The sequence below is a fragment of the Oncorhynchus masou genome, chromosome 26 (genome assembly GCF_036934945.1).
Source record: "Oncorhynchus masou masou isolate Uvic2021 chromosome 26, UVic_Omas_1.1, whole genome shotgun sequence".
In the NCBI taxonomy this organism is placed as follows: domain Eukaryota; kingdom Metazoa; phylum Chordata; class Actinopteri; order Salmoniformes; family Salmonidae; genus Oncorhynchus; species Oncorhynchus masou.
The window spans coordinates 797044-808248 of record NC_088237.1 but is presented as its reverse complement, the minus strand read 5'-3'; the positions used below and the strand labels follow the sequence as shown (position 1 = coordinate 808248).

Here is an 11205-nt window from a genome sequence, read left to right as displayed (position 1 = left end):
TCACGTTCTGAGCAAGGAACTTAAACGTCAGCTTTTTTACATGGCACATATTGCACTTTTACTTTCTTCTCCAACACTTTGTTTTTGCATTATTTAAACCAAATTGAACATGTTTCATTATTTAGTTGAGACTAAATTGATTTTATTGATGTATTATATTAAGTTAAAATAAAACTGTTCATTGTTCATTCAGTATCGTTGTAATTGTTATTATTACAAATATATATATACAAATCGTCCGATTAATCGCTATAGGCTTTTTTTGGTCCTCCAATAATCGGTGTCGGTCGACCTCTAGTTCTGACTGAATATGTGGACTACTACAAATACTTAGGTGTCTGGTTAAACTGTAAATTCTCCTTCCAGACTCACATTAAGCATCTCCAATCCAAAATTAATTCTAGAATTGGCTTCCTATTTCGCAACAAAGCATCCTTCACTCATGCTGCCAAACATACCCTCGTAAAACTAACTATCCTACCGATCCTTGACTTCGGCGATGTCATTTACAAAATAGCCTCTAACACTCTACTCAGCCAATTGAATGTAGTCTATCACAGTGCCATCCGTTTTGTCACCAAAGCCCCATATACTACCCACCACTGCGACCTGTATGCTCTCGTTGGATTGTCCTCGCTACATATTCATCGCCAAACCCACTGGCTCCAGCTCATCTACAAGTCTTTGCTAGGTAAAGCCCCGCCTTATCTCAGCTCACTGGTCACCATAGCAACACCCACCCGTAGCACGCGCTCCAGCAGGTATATTTCACTGGTCATCCCCAAAGCCAACAACTCTTTTGGCCACCTTTCCCTCCAGTTCTCTGCTGCCAATGACCTGAATGAATTGCAAAAATCACTGAAACTGGTGTCTTATATCTCTCTCACTAACTTTAAGCATCAGCTGTCAGAGCAGCTTACTGATCACTGCACCTGTACAAAGTCCATCTGTAAATAGCCCACCCATCTACCTCATCCCTATATTGTTATTTTTTTTTGCTCTTTTGCACCCCAGTATCTCTACTTGGACATCATCATCTGCACATCTATCACTCCAGTGTTAATGCTAAATTGTAATTATTTCACCACTATGGCCTATTTATTGCCTTACCTCCCTATTTCTTACTACATTTGCACACACTGGATATGGGGGGGTGCTCCCTCTGCTGGATATAGATTATTCTATTGTGTTATTGACTGTACGTTTGTTTATGTGTAACTCTGTCATTGTTTTTTTGTCACACTGCTTTGCTTTATCTTGGCCAGGTCGCAGTTGTAAATGAGAACTTGTTCTCAACTGGCCTATCTGGTTAAATGAAGGTGAAATAAACAAGAAAAAAATAGACAAGAAAAATACAATCATTTGTGTGTTATTAGTTTATTAAGCACACTGTTTGTCTATTGCTGGCTGGGTTTTTGTACAGCATTTTGAGATATCAGCTGATGTACGAAGGGCTATATAAAATCAATTTGAATTGATTTGATATTGTGACTGAGATGAAGATCAGATTAAATTTGGTGACCAATTTATGCAAAAATCCAGGTAATTCCAAAGGGTGCTTATATTTTTCTTGCCACTGTATATGGTGGGGTCAATTAAGGGTGTATATGAGCCATGGGTGTGGAGAGTTACTAAGTAAGAGAAAAGGCAATTGCATGGTTGCGGTCACTGATAAGGGTGGAGAGCCATGGGTTAGTGAGGAATGTGGGCCGAGGTCAGGTCAGATCACATGAAGGGAGAAGGAACAGTTTATGACCCACATCATTTGACTAGCAACAAAGATGTAGTGTATTTTCAGCTGTTTGACCCATTGGGTGAATAAATTTGCTTTGAGCTTTTCCGTAAATTTTACTCTGTTTATTAAGAACCTAACAGTTGTCAATGTCGACAGGATCCACCACGATTTTTAGTTGAACCGGAGAGTCCGAATCAGTGGAGCGGGAGCCGGCACAAAAAACAAGGTAGGCACAGTTCCTACACCTGTTACCACTCATTCTGACATCTTGGGGAGATGAGAATTGTAGGCTGAACAGTAATAGAATATGGACCTAGAAAGGCTGATCTTATTCAGAAGTCCCATTGTGTTACAACCGGTCGTAAATAGATGGTGTACTGTAGGTTCCATAAGGATATGTCCCAGTTGGGGGTGTTCTTCTGCGAGATCTGTAAGAGGGACAAAAGTCGCAGCCACAGTGGCCGTGAAGCCAAAGGGTGTGTATGTGTGTATGAATGTTTGAACAAGATTTGTCTTGTAACAATAAGAACTAGGGGTAATGCCCTATTGGGGTGAGGAAACCTGACAGATTAGGTAAATTGACACACCGGCACAACAGTATCGTCCAGCACCAAAAGGTATATGGAGTAGTGACCAAATTATCGATAGCCTAAACTGTTACTACTTAACGCCGTTGGAGGTGACGCAGAGTCAGTGATAACTGAGATGACTTTTAGAGGCCAGGAAACCTCCGGAGAGGAAGGTGTAGAAAGGGAAAATGTTATTAAAGCCTTAGAGGCACTAAAAAATGCATATGACCAGCACCAAGAACCAAATAAATGGTGGGGTAAATTAGCCAAATTGGACAAAACTGGTACACATTATACCACGGATGGAAAGTTTAAAACCAGCCAAGAGTGTTTGGATGCAATCGTAGTTTGGAATACTGAAATCAGAACGGTGCAGACCACAATACGCAGGCATCCTAACCAAGACATTTTATCAGCAGTGGATAAATATGGAAAAATAGAGACCTGCGAGGTAAAATGGAGCAGGCAGTAGACAAAAATGAGGCGATGAATAAAAAACTAGGCATATCCAAAGGCCATGCGCATAGATTAGATAAACAGAAGCAGGAATTGGCTATTGTGCTAAAAAATAGTAAAAACCTAAACCAGGAATTAGAGAGAGCACTTGAGGATAGACAAAAACATATGAGACAACTCAGGGTTGCGCTTCAACAGTATCAAAACATGTGGAGAATTATGCAATTGCCACTCCTCCGCAATTTGCCTCATGCTATAAGGTGAAACAGGTAACATCTGGTGGGCCACTATTATACCCCTTTTTAAAGAGGAAAATGGTTTGTGAGAGGCAGAGGACTGGCACATTATGAGTCTGGATAGTCGATCAGCATGATCCAGGTAATCATAGAAATGTGCACCCAGTATGAACACACGCAACCCCGGTTACATATTATCTGGTAATGACAAGCATCCCCAAGTACGGATCCAAACTCAGCATCACCATCAGCAGCCACTGAGCATGAGTGAAATGCGCAATATTATGAAAGAGGTGCCAGATCCAGTAAGAGGGATGGGAATTTATCAGTTTCCTGAGGAAACAGGGTAGATATTTTGGGTTCCGTGCTGGTGATTCCGATCATATTGTACGCTTGCTTTTGCCAAGGGCCATGTTGCCAACACTAGCACAGGGATATCAAACACCTGCTTGGTCATCGGGACGCAAAGAGTCTGGTCAAGCGACAGAAAATTACAAAATTGAGGGATTCTTAACTACAGTTGGGAATGTATTAGTTCAATCAGATGTGAGTAAAATTGAGGCCATTGAGGCCCCACATTGAGGCCCCATAAGGGTGCGTTCTCAGCCCTCTCCTGTATTCTCTGTTCACCCATGACTGTGTGGCCATGCAAGCCTCCAACTCAATCATCAAGTTTGCAGACGACTACAGTGGTAGGGCTTAATTACCAACAGCGACGAGACGGCCTACAGGGAGGAGGTGTGGGCCCTGTCAGGAAAATAACCTCTCACTCAAAGTCAACAAAACAAAGGAGATGATCGTGGACTTCAGGAAACAGCAGAGGGAGCACCCCCCCATCCACATCGACCGGACAGTAGTGGAGAAGGTGCAAAGTTTCTTAAGTTCCTCGGCGTACACATCACGGACAAACTGAAATGGTCAACCCACACAGACAGCGTGGTGAAGAAGTGTGGCAACATGAAGAAATGTGGCTTGTCACCTAAAACACTCACAAACCTTTACAGAGGCACAATCGAGAGCATCCTGTCGGGCTGTATCACCACCTGTTACGGCAACTGCACCGCCCTCTAGCGCAAGGCTCACCAGAGGGTAGTGCGGTCTGCACAACGCATCACTGGGGGTAAACTACCTGCCCTCTAGGACACCTACAGCACCCGATGTCACAGGAAGGCCAAAAATATAATCAAGAACAACAACCACCCGAGCCACTGCCTGTTCACCCCGCTATCATCCAGAAGACAAGGTCAGTACAGGTGCATCAAAGCTGGGACCGAGAGACTGAAAAACAGCTTCTTCTCAAGGCCATCAGACTGTTAAACAGCCATAACTAACATAGAGGCTGCTGCCAACACACTGACTCGAATCTCTGGCCACTTTAATAAATGGATTTAATAAAGGTATCACTAGTCACTTTAAATAATACCACTTTAATAATGTTTACATATCCTACATTACTCATCTCATATGTATATACTGTTTTCTACACCATCTACTGTATCTTGCCTATGCCGCACGGCCATCACTCCATATATTTGTTTATTTGTACATATTTTTATTCATCCCTTTACATGTGTGTGTATAAGGTAGTTGTGAATTTGTTAGATTACTTGTTAGATATTACTGCACTGTAGGAACTAGAAGCATAAGAATTTCGCTACACTCGCATTAACATCTGCATGTGACCAATGAATTTTGATTTGATTTGATGGGAAGGCGTTAAGGAACCGCATGTAAATATTGTGAATATAAGGGCTGGGATTCAGGTTTAAAAGAGTTACAGCAGCAAACTAACAAGAAAGAAATGTGGGAGTGGTTAGAACATGGGTGCCAAGTAGACTGAGGGGTTGTGGTATAATACTACCACTGGAAGACCTGTAGGACCAAGTGGGATACATGTTACTCTTTCTGAAATGTGTCATGGAGCAACACATCAATTGGCTGTGAACTGTCATGGTCATTTCCTGTATTACTAAATGAGGAGAGTTATAAACCACACACAAGTCAGAGTTATACTTAAACTTAATCTTTAATTATATTAAGCTTTTGCAATAGCATTTGACTTTCAACATTTCAGTATCTCTAATGAAAAGTTGAGAGTGGTCAACATAATGGCAACTGAGATCTTTTATAGCAAAGATCCACCCCCTAGTCGACATGACAAACCACAGATAATAGAAAGAAAGACTTTTACTTGAGAGATGAGTATCCCATAGCCAGATAGCATTCGCTATAAATTATCGTTCAGTTTGGTCTCTAAGACCCTGGTACTTCATAGTACAAAAACATTACCTCACTATCTGGAATGCTCTTTAGGCTTTATTGGCCAAAGACATTCTAAATCTCCTCTGTCAGTGCTATCTCATAGAGGCCCATCCTCAGTGGAACACTGAACACACAATAGTCGACAGATTCCATTCTGTTGAATAAAACAACAATTCTAATGCAATACAAAGATTATAAAATAATCTTACAAGCACTATAACAAAATCTTGCAATTTTATGGTTTAACAGATACATTCACATATGAAGACAATGTTCAAGTCTGACTTCTCCCTTTCTGATATTCTGCATATTACCAGACATGTAAAAGACAAGCCTGACCTCCCCCTCTCTGGGCCCCAAGTGACTTTTCCCTAGAGAAGAAAGGAAAATGCAACTGCCGACAGTATAGTCCAAAAAAAGACATCCTAATGACAAGTATCTCACATAAGCATATTATGAAAGTAAATAAAACATCTTATTTATCAATGTTACCTAACTGATTCTGATTCAGCTACGACAGAACATGTATTCTCAGTTCAGGACGACATGGTGGAGAAAGGGGGTGTTGGGAACATTTTGGGACTGGGTTAAAAGATGTGTGATATGTGCCCAACACAATATTGCACCTACTGTACAATGCCTACTCCTGCCCGACAGCAACCCCTGCTGGATGGGCTATTTACATCATTACAGGTAGACTTTATAGGGCCACCCCCTTCGAAGCAGGGGAAAGACTCATGTATTGGTGGTGGTGGACAGATTCTCCAGATGGACAGAATTATTTGCAATTTCCTCAGCTTCAGCGAATTTTGTAGCACAAATGGATTAAGGGATTATTTCGGACATTAGATTATGATCAAGGGACACATTTCACCTCCAAAGTGCCACCGGCGGTGTGTAAGGCTTTTGGAATTGCCCATAATTTTCATTGTCCATATAGTCCGCAAGCGGCGGGGATTACGGAGCGTCAGAATCGTTCAATTAAAGAAAAATTGTTCAAGACGTTGAGCACCGAAGGAAAAAGACTGGGTTACGAATTTACCCGTGGTACTGATGTCAATGAAGGCGTCAACTAACTGGACTCACGCCGCATGAAGTGGTAACAGGGAAACCGATGAGAGTACCAGGAGCTGTTATTCACGTCACAAATTAGTGATCTGGCAATAATGGGAGAGTGTATGTTGTCAGAAAATTACCCATGCATTGCAGTGTGTATATTCCCAGATGAAAGCAGCACATGAGGAGCAGTTGCCAGGAGATAACCGAGAGCACGGCTGAATCCTGGAGACCGAGTGTACATCAAGATCACCAGGCAGGGGTGTTGGGACGGCGTTGGTCTGGACAACACACAATACTCCTTACAGCACCTGCAGCAGTAAAGACCACCGCCTCTCCTCGGTGGGTTCACACTTCTCATGTGAAACGAGATCCAGCTGCATAATGGGTGAGCTGGAAGCCGCCATGACAGAGGAAGAGGAGCTAAAGAGAGCGAGGAAGACTAGATTACACTGTAAACAAGCAGTTGGGTGGGTTCTGGGAGCTACTTTAACAGCCATAGTCTTTGTGTGAGTTGCTTTAATGTTTACTGAACCATGAAAAAGGATAGATTGACTATTAGCATAGAATGGGTTGCCAAATATGAAGACAGAAGAATGCATTAGGGTAGAGCCAGTACTAATGCTACAGATACCAGACAGGTCACTAATCACAAAAGTATGGTGATCTGGGTGGAGCTACTTGATAACAAGACTAGCACATTGGACATAGGTTGTTCAGAAAAAGGTGTAGTTTTATTACAGACAGGAGTGTGGAGGAACGTAATGACACAGAGTCTTGAGAACCAAACTAGATTTTCACTTTTTCAATCAACTGAAGGTCAGTCAATAACTTTCAGATTAATGCTACCAGAACTAAAAACTAAAAACATTTCAGGAGGCTGATAGCATTGACACAATCATTGCTGGCGATGGAGCAGCAAAGGATAGTGTGGGGGAAGTGCTATCTCATAAAAGGAGATTTATTCACCAGTGATGTTCGTACAGCAACTAGAGGAGTGAAGTGGTCAAGGAAAGTTTTAGACACCAGCAGACCACAAACCTGGGGAAAGATAGCTTGTTGGGGTAATTATAATCTTGACAACATCCTAAGGCGGGAATATGGGAACCAAACTATTCTTATGGTCAAGCGTCAGGGGGAAGAAGATGCATATGAGCAGATGAAGGCATACTTACAGACTAATTTAGGGCCTGAGCTAGTGACAGACAGAAATCCATCAGTGTAGGTGATATGATGGGTGGGTCAATGGTCAGTCCTACGGAGTGTTAGTTGCAGATTCTGGCAGGACTGATATCAGTGCATTCTATGGAGTCCCAAAAACCAAGGCATTAACATTACAGGGAATTGGGAAAGCAGAATTGAATAGGACTGGGGCAGAGATTTGTGTAGCTAATAAATTAAGGAAGTGGGTAATAGAGTCCCTGGGGATGATACCACTCTTCTATGTATATTATTACAGGAGATAGCTTGTAGGAGAGGAAGGACAGCTAACTGTGCACAATATAGAGTCTACTATGAAGTTAAATTGAATGTAGCAGAGATAGTGATAGACACTATTGTCAACTTTCAGCAAGGATTTTGTTAAAGAAGGTGCAATGCTTGAAAGAATAGCCACAGATCCCTGTATACAGGAGGCCACATCACCAGAAACATGTGACTCAGAGTTTTGAAGGGTTAGATACTCTTCCAATGCCGCTAATCTCTCCCCCATTCCTAACAGCCAGCTAACACTTGACACATCTCCCAGAAGATTGGGACCGAGTGATGGTAAACAGAAAGTGTCTGAAGGTGGCTGCTTATCAATCATCAGACCCAAAGGTTACACTGTAACGAGGCTGTTCACAAAGGAGTGGGGTGTAGATCGGCCTTGGGATGAGATAACATGAGAACAGGAAAGTATCATCCACAGGTACCGACTGCAGCAGAGCACAGGAGGTCATTGGGGATGTTGGTAGCTAGGGGACCGGATATTATTATTATTTATTTTTTTCACCTTTATTTGGCCCTGTCCGGGGGAAAGATATCATCAGATGGGGCCACAGTGTCTCCTGACCCCTCCTCTCTCAGCCTCCAGTATTTATGCTGCAGTAGTTTATCTGTCGGGGGTCTAGGGTCAGTTTGTTATATCTGGAGTACTTCTCCTGTCTTATCCGGTGTCCTGTGTGAATTTAAGTATGCTCTCTCTAATTCTCTCTTTCTTTCTCTCTCTCGGAGGACCTAAGCCCTAGGACCATGCCTCAGGACTAACTGGCATTATGACTCCTTGCTGTCCCCAGTCCACCTGGCCGTGCTGCTGCTCCAGTTTCAACTGTTCTGCCTGCAGCCATTGGAACCCTGACCTGTTCACAGGACGTGTTACCTGTCCCAGACCTGCTGTTTTCAACTCTCTAGAGACAGAAGGAGCGGTAGAGATACTCTTAATGATCGGCTATGAAAAGCCAACTGATATTTACTCCTGAGGTGCTGACTTGTTGCACCCTCCCACAACTACTATGATTATTATTATTTGACCATGCTGGTCATTTATGAACATTTGAACATCTTGGCCATGTTCTGGCACAGCCAGAAGAGGACTGGCCACCCCTCATAGCCTGGTTCCTCTCTAGGTTTCTTTCTAGGTTTTGGCCTTTCTAGGGAGTTTTTCCTAGCCACCGTGCTTCTACACCTGCATTGCTTGCTGTTTGGGGTTTGAGGTGGGGTTTCTGTACAGCACTTTGATATATCAGCTGATGTAAGAAGGGCTATATAAATCAATTTGATTTGATTTAACCAGGTAGGCCAGTTGAGAACAAGTTCTCATTTACAACTGCGACCTGGCCAAGATACAGCAAAGCAGTGCGACACAAACAACAACACAGAGTTACACATGGAATAAACAAACGTACAGTCAATAAGACAATAGAAAAAGTCTATATACAGAGTGTGCAAATGGCGAAAGGAGGTAAGGTAATAAATAGGCCATAGTAGCGGAGTAATTACAATTTTAAAAATTAACACTGTAGTGATAGTTGTGCAGATGATGTGCAAGTAGAAATACTGGTGTGCAAAAGAGCAAAAAAAGTTAATAAAAACCATGTGGGGATGAGGTAGGTAGTTGGATGGGCTATTTACAGATGGGCTGTGTACAGCTGCAGCGATCAGTAAGCTGCTCAGATAGCTGATGTTTACAGTTAGTGAGGGAAATATAAGTCTCTAACTTCAGATATTTTTGCAATTTGTTCCAGCCATTGGCAGCAGAGAACTGGAAAGAAAGGCGGCCAAAGTAGGTGTTGGCTTTGGGGATGACCAGTGAGATATATCTGCTGGAACGCGTGCTACGGGTGGATGTTGTTATGGCGACCAGTGAGCTGAGAAAAGGCAGAGCTTTACCTAGCAAAGACTTATAGATGACCTGGAGCCAGTGGGTCTGGTGACGAATACGTAGCGAGGGCCAGCCAATGAGAGCATACAGGTCGCAGTGGTGGGTGGTATATGGGGCTTTGGTGACAAAACGGATGGCACTGTGATAGACTGCATCCAGTTTGCTGAGTGGAGTGTTGGTGGCTATTTTGTAAATGACATCGCCGAAGTTGAGGATCGGTAGGATAGTCAGTTTTACGAGGGTATGTTTGGCAGCTTGAGTAAAGAAAGCTTTGTTGCGAAATAGGAAGCCTATTCTAGATTTAATTTTGGATTGGAGATGTTTAATATGAGTCTGGAAGGAGAGTTTACAGTCTAGCCAGACACCTAGGTATTTGTAGTTGTCCACATATTCTAAGTCAGAACTGTCCAGAGTAGTAATGCTAGTCGGGCGGGCGGGTATGAGTTGGGAGTATCTGAAAGGTTCAGTCCGAGATCTATCAGTGAACCACGAAGACAATAGGAGACCAGGAGACAGATTCCATGCAATAGCTATTCTCACTGAAGTCGCTGTAGGGAAAGGGGGATACCTAGTCAGTTGTACAACTGAATGCATTCAACTGAAATGTATCTTCCGCATTTAACCCAACCCCTCTGAATCAGAGAGTTGTGGGGGGCTGCCATAATCGACATCCATGTCTGACAGTAACTGAAGGAGAGGTAGTAGTGGTGAAGGATGCTATAGTAACAGCATGGAACTGGACTACGTTGCAAATGAGGGGTATTGTGAAGTATGCATCATGGGCAGTGTTAGTAGTAGCAGGGGTTATCTTGGTAGTGTCATGCCCTGACCTTAGAGAACTGTTTTATTCTCTATTTGGTTAGGTCAGGGTGTGATTTGGGGTGGGCATTCTATGTTGTCTATTTTTTTGTTTTGACCGAGTATGGTTCCCAATCAGAGGCAGCTGTCTATCGCTGTCTCTGATTGGGAATCATACTTAGGCAGCCTTTTTCCCACCTGTGTTTGCGGGTAGTTATTATCTGTTTAGTCTCTGTTACCTGACAGAACTGTTCACTTTCGTTTTGTTACTTTGTTCAAGTGTTTTTTGATAATAAAAAAATCCTGAACACTTTTCACGCTGCGCTTTGGTCCACTCCTTCCGACGACAGGCGTTACAGGTAGCACTGTTGGGATATCATCTTCAGAGGGCAGTGTTAGTAGTAACAGGGATAACCTTGGTAGCACTGTTGGGATATCATCTTCTGAGGGCAGTGTTAGTAGTAGCAGGGGTTACCTTGGTAGCACTGTTGGGATATCATCTTCTGAGGGCAGTGTTAGTAGTAGCAGGGGTTACCTTGGTAGCACTGTTGGGATATCATCTTCTGAGGGCAGTGTTAGTAGTAGCAGGGGTTACCTTGGTAGCACTGTTGGGATATCATCTTCTGAGGGCAGTGTTAGTAGTAGCAGGGGTTACCTTGGTAGCACTGTTGGGATATCATCTTCTGAGGGCAGTGTTAGTAGTAGCAGGGGTTACCTTGGTAGCACTGTTGA

At 43.0% G+C, this 11205-nt stretch overlaps 1 long non-coding RNA gene across 1 annotated transcript; it reads left to right on the top strand.

The window, feature by feature from the left end:
* The first annotated feature begins 5986 nt into the window (after nt 1–5986).
* Nucleotides 5987–10788, top strand: LOC135514613 (uncharacterized). The gene is made up of 2 exons (XR_010451703.1): nt 5987–6702; nt 8529–10788. It is a non-coding gene; the product is annotated as an uncharacterized LOC135514613 (long non-coding RNA).
* Nucleotides 10789–11205: the final 417 nt, after the last annotated feature.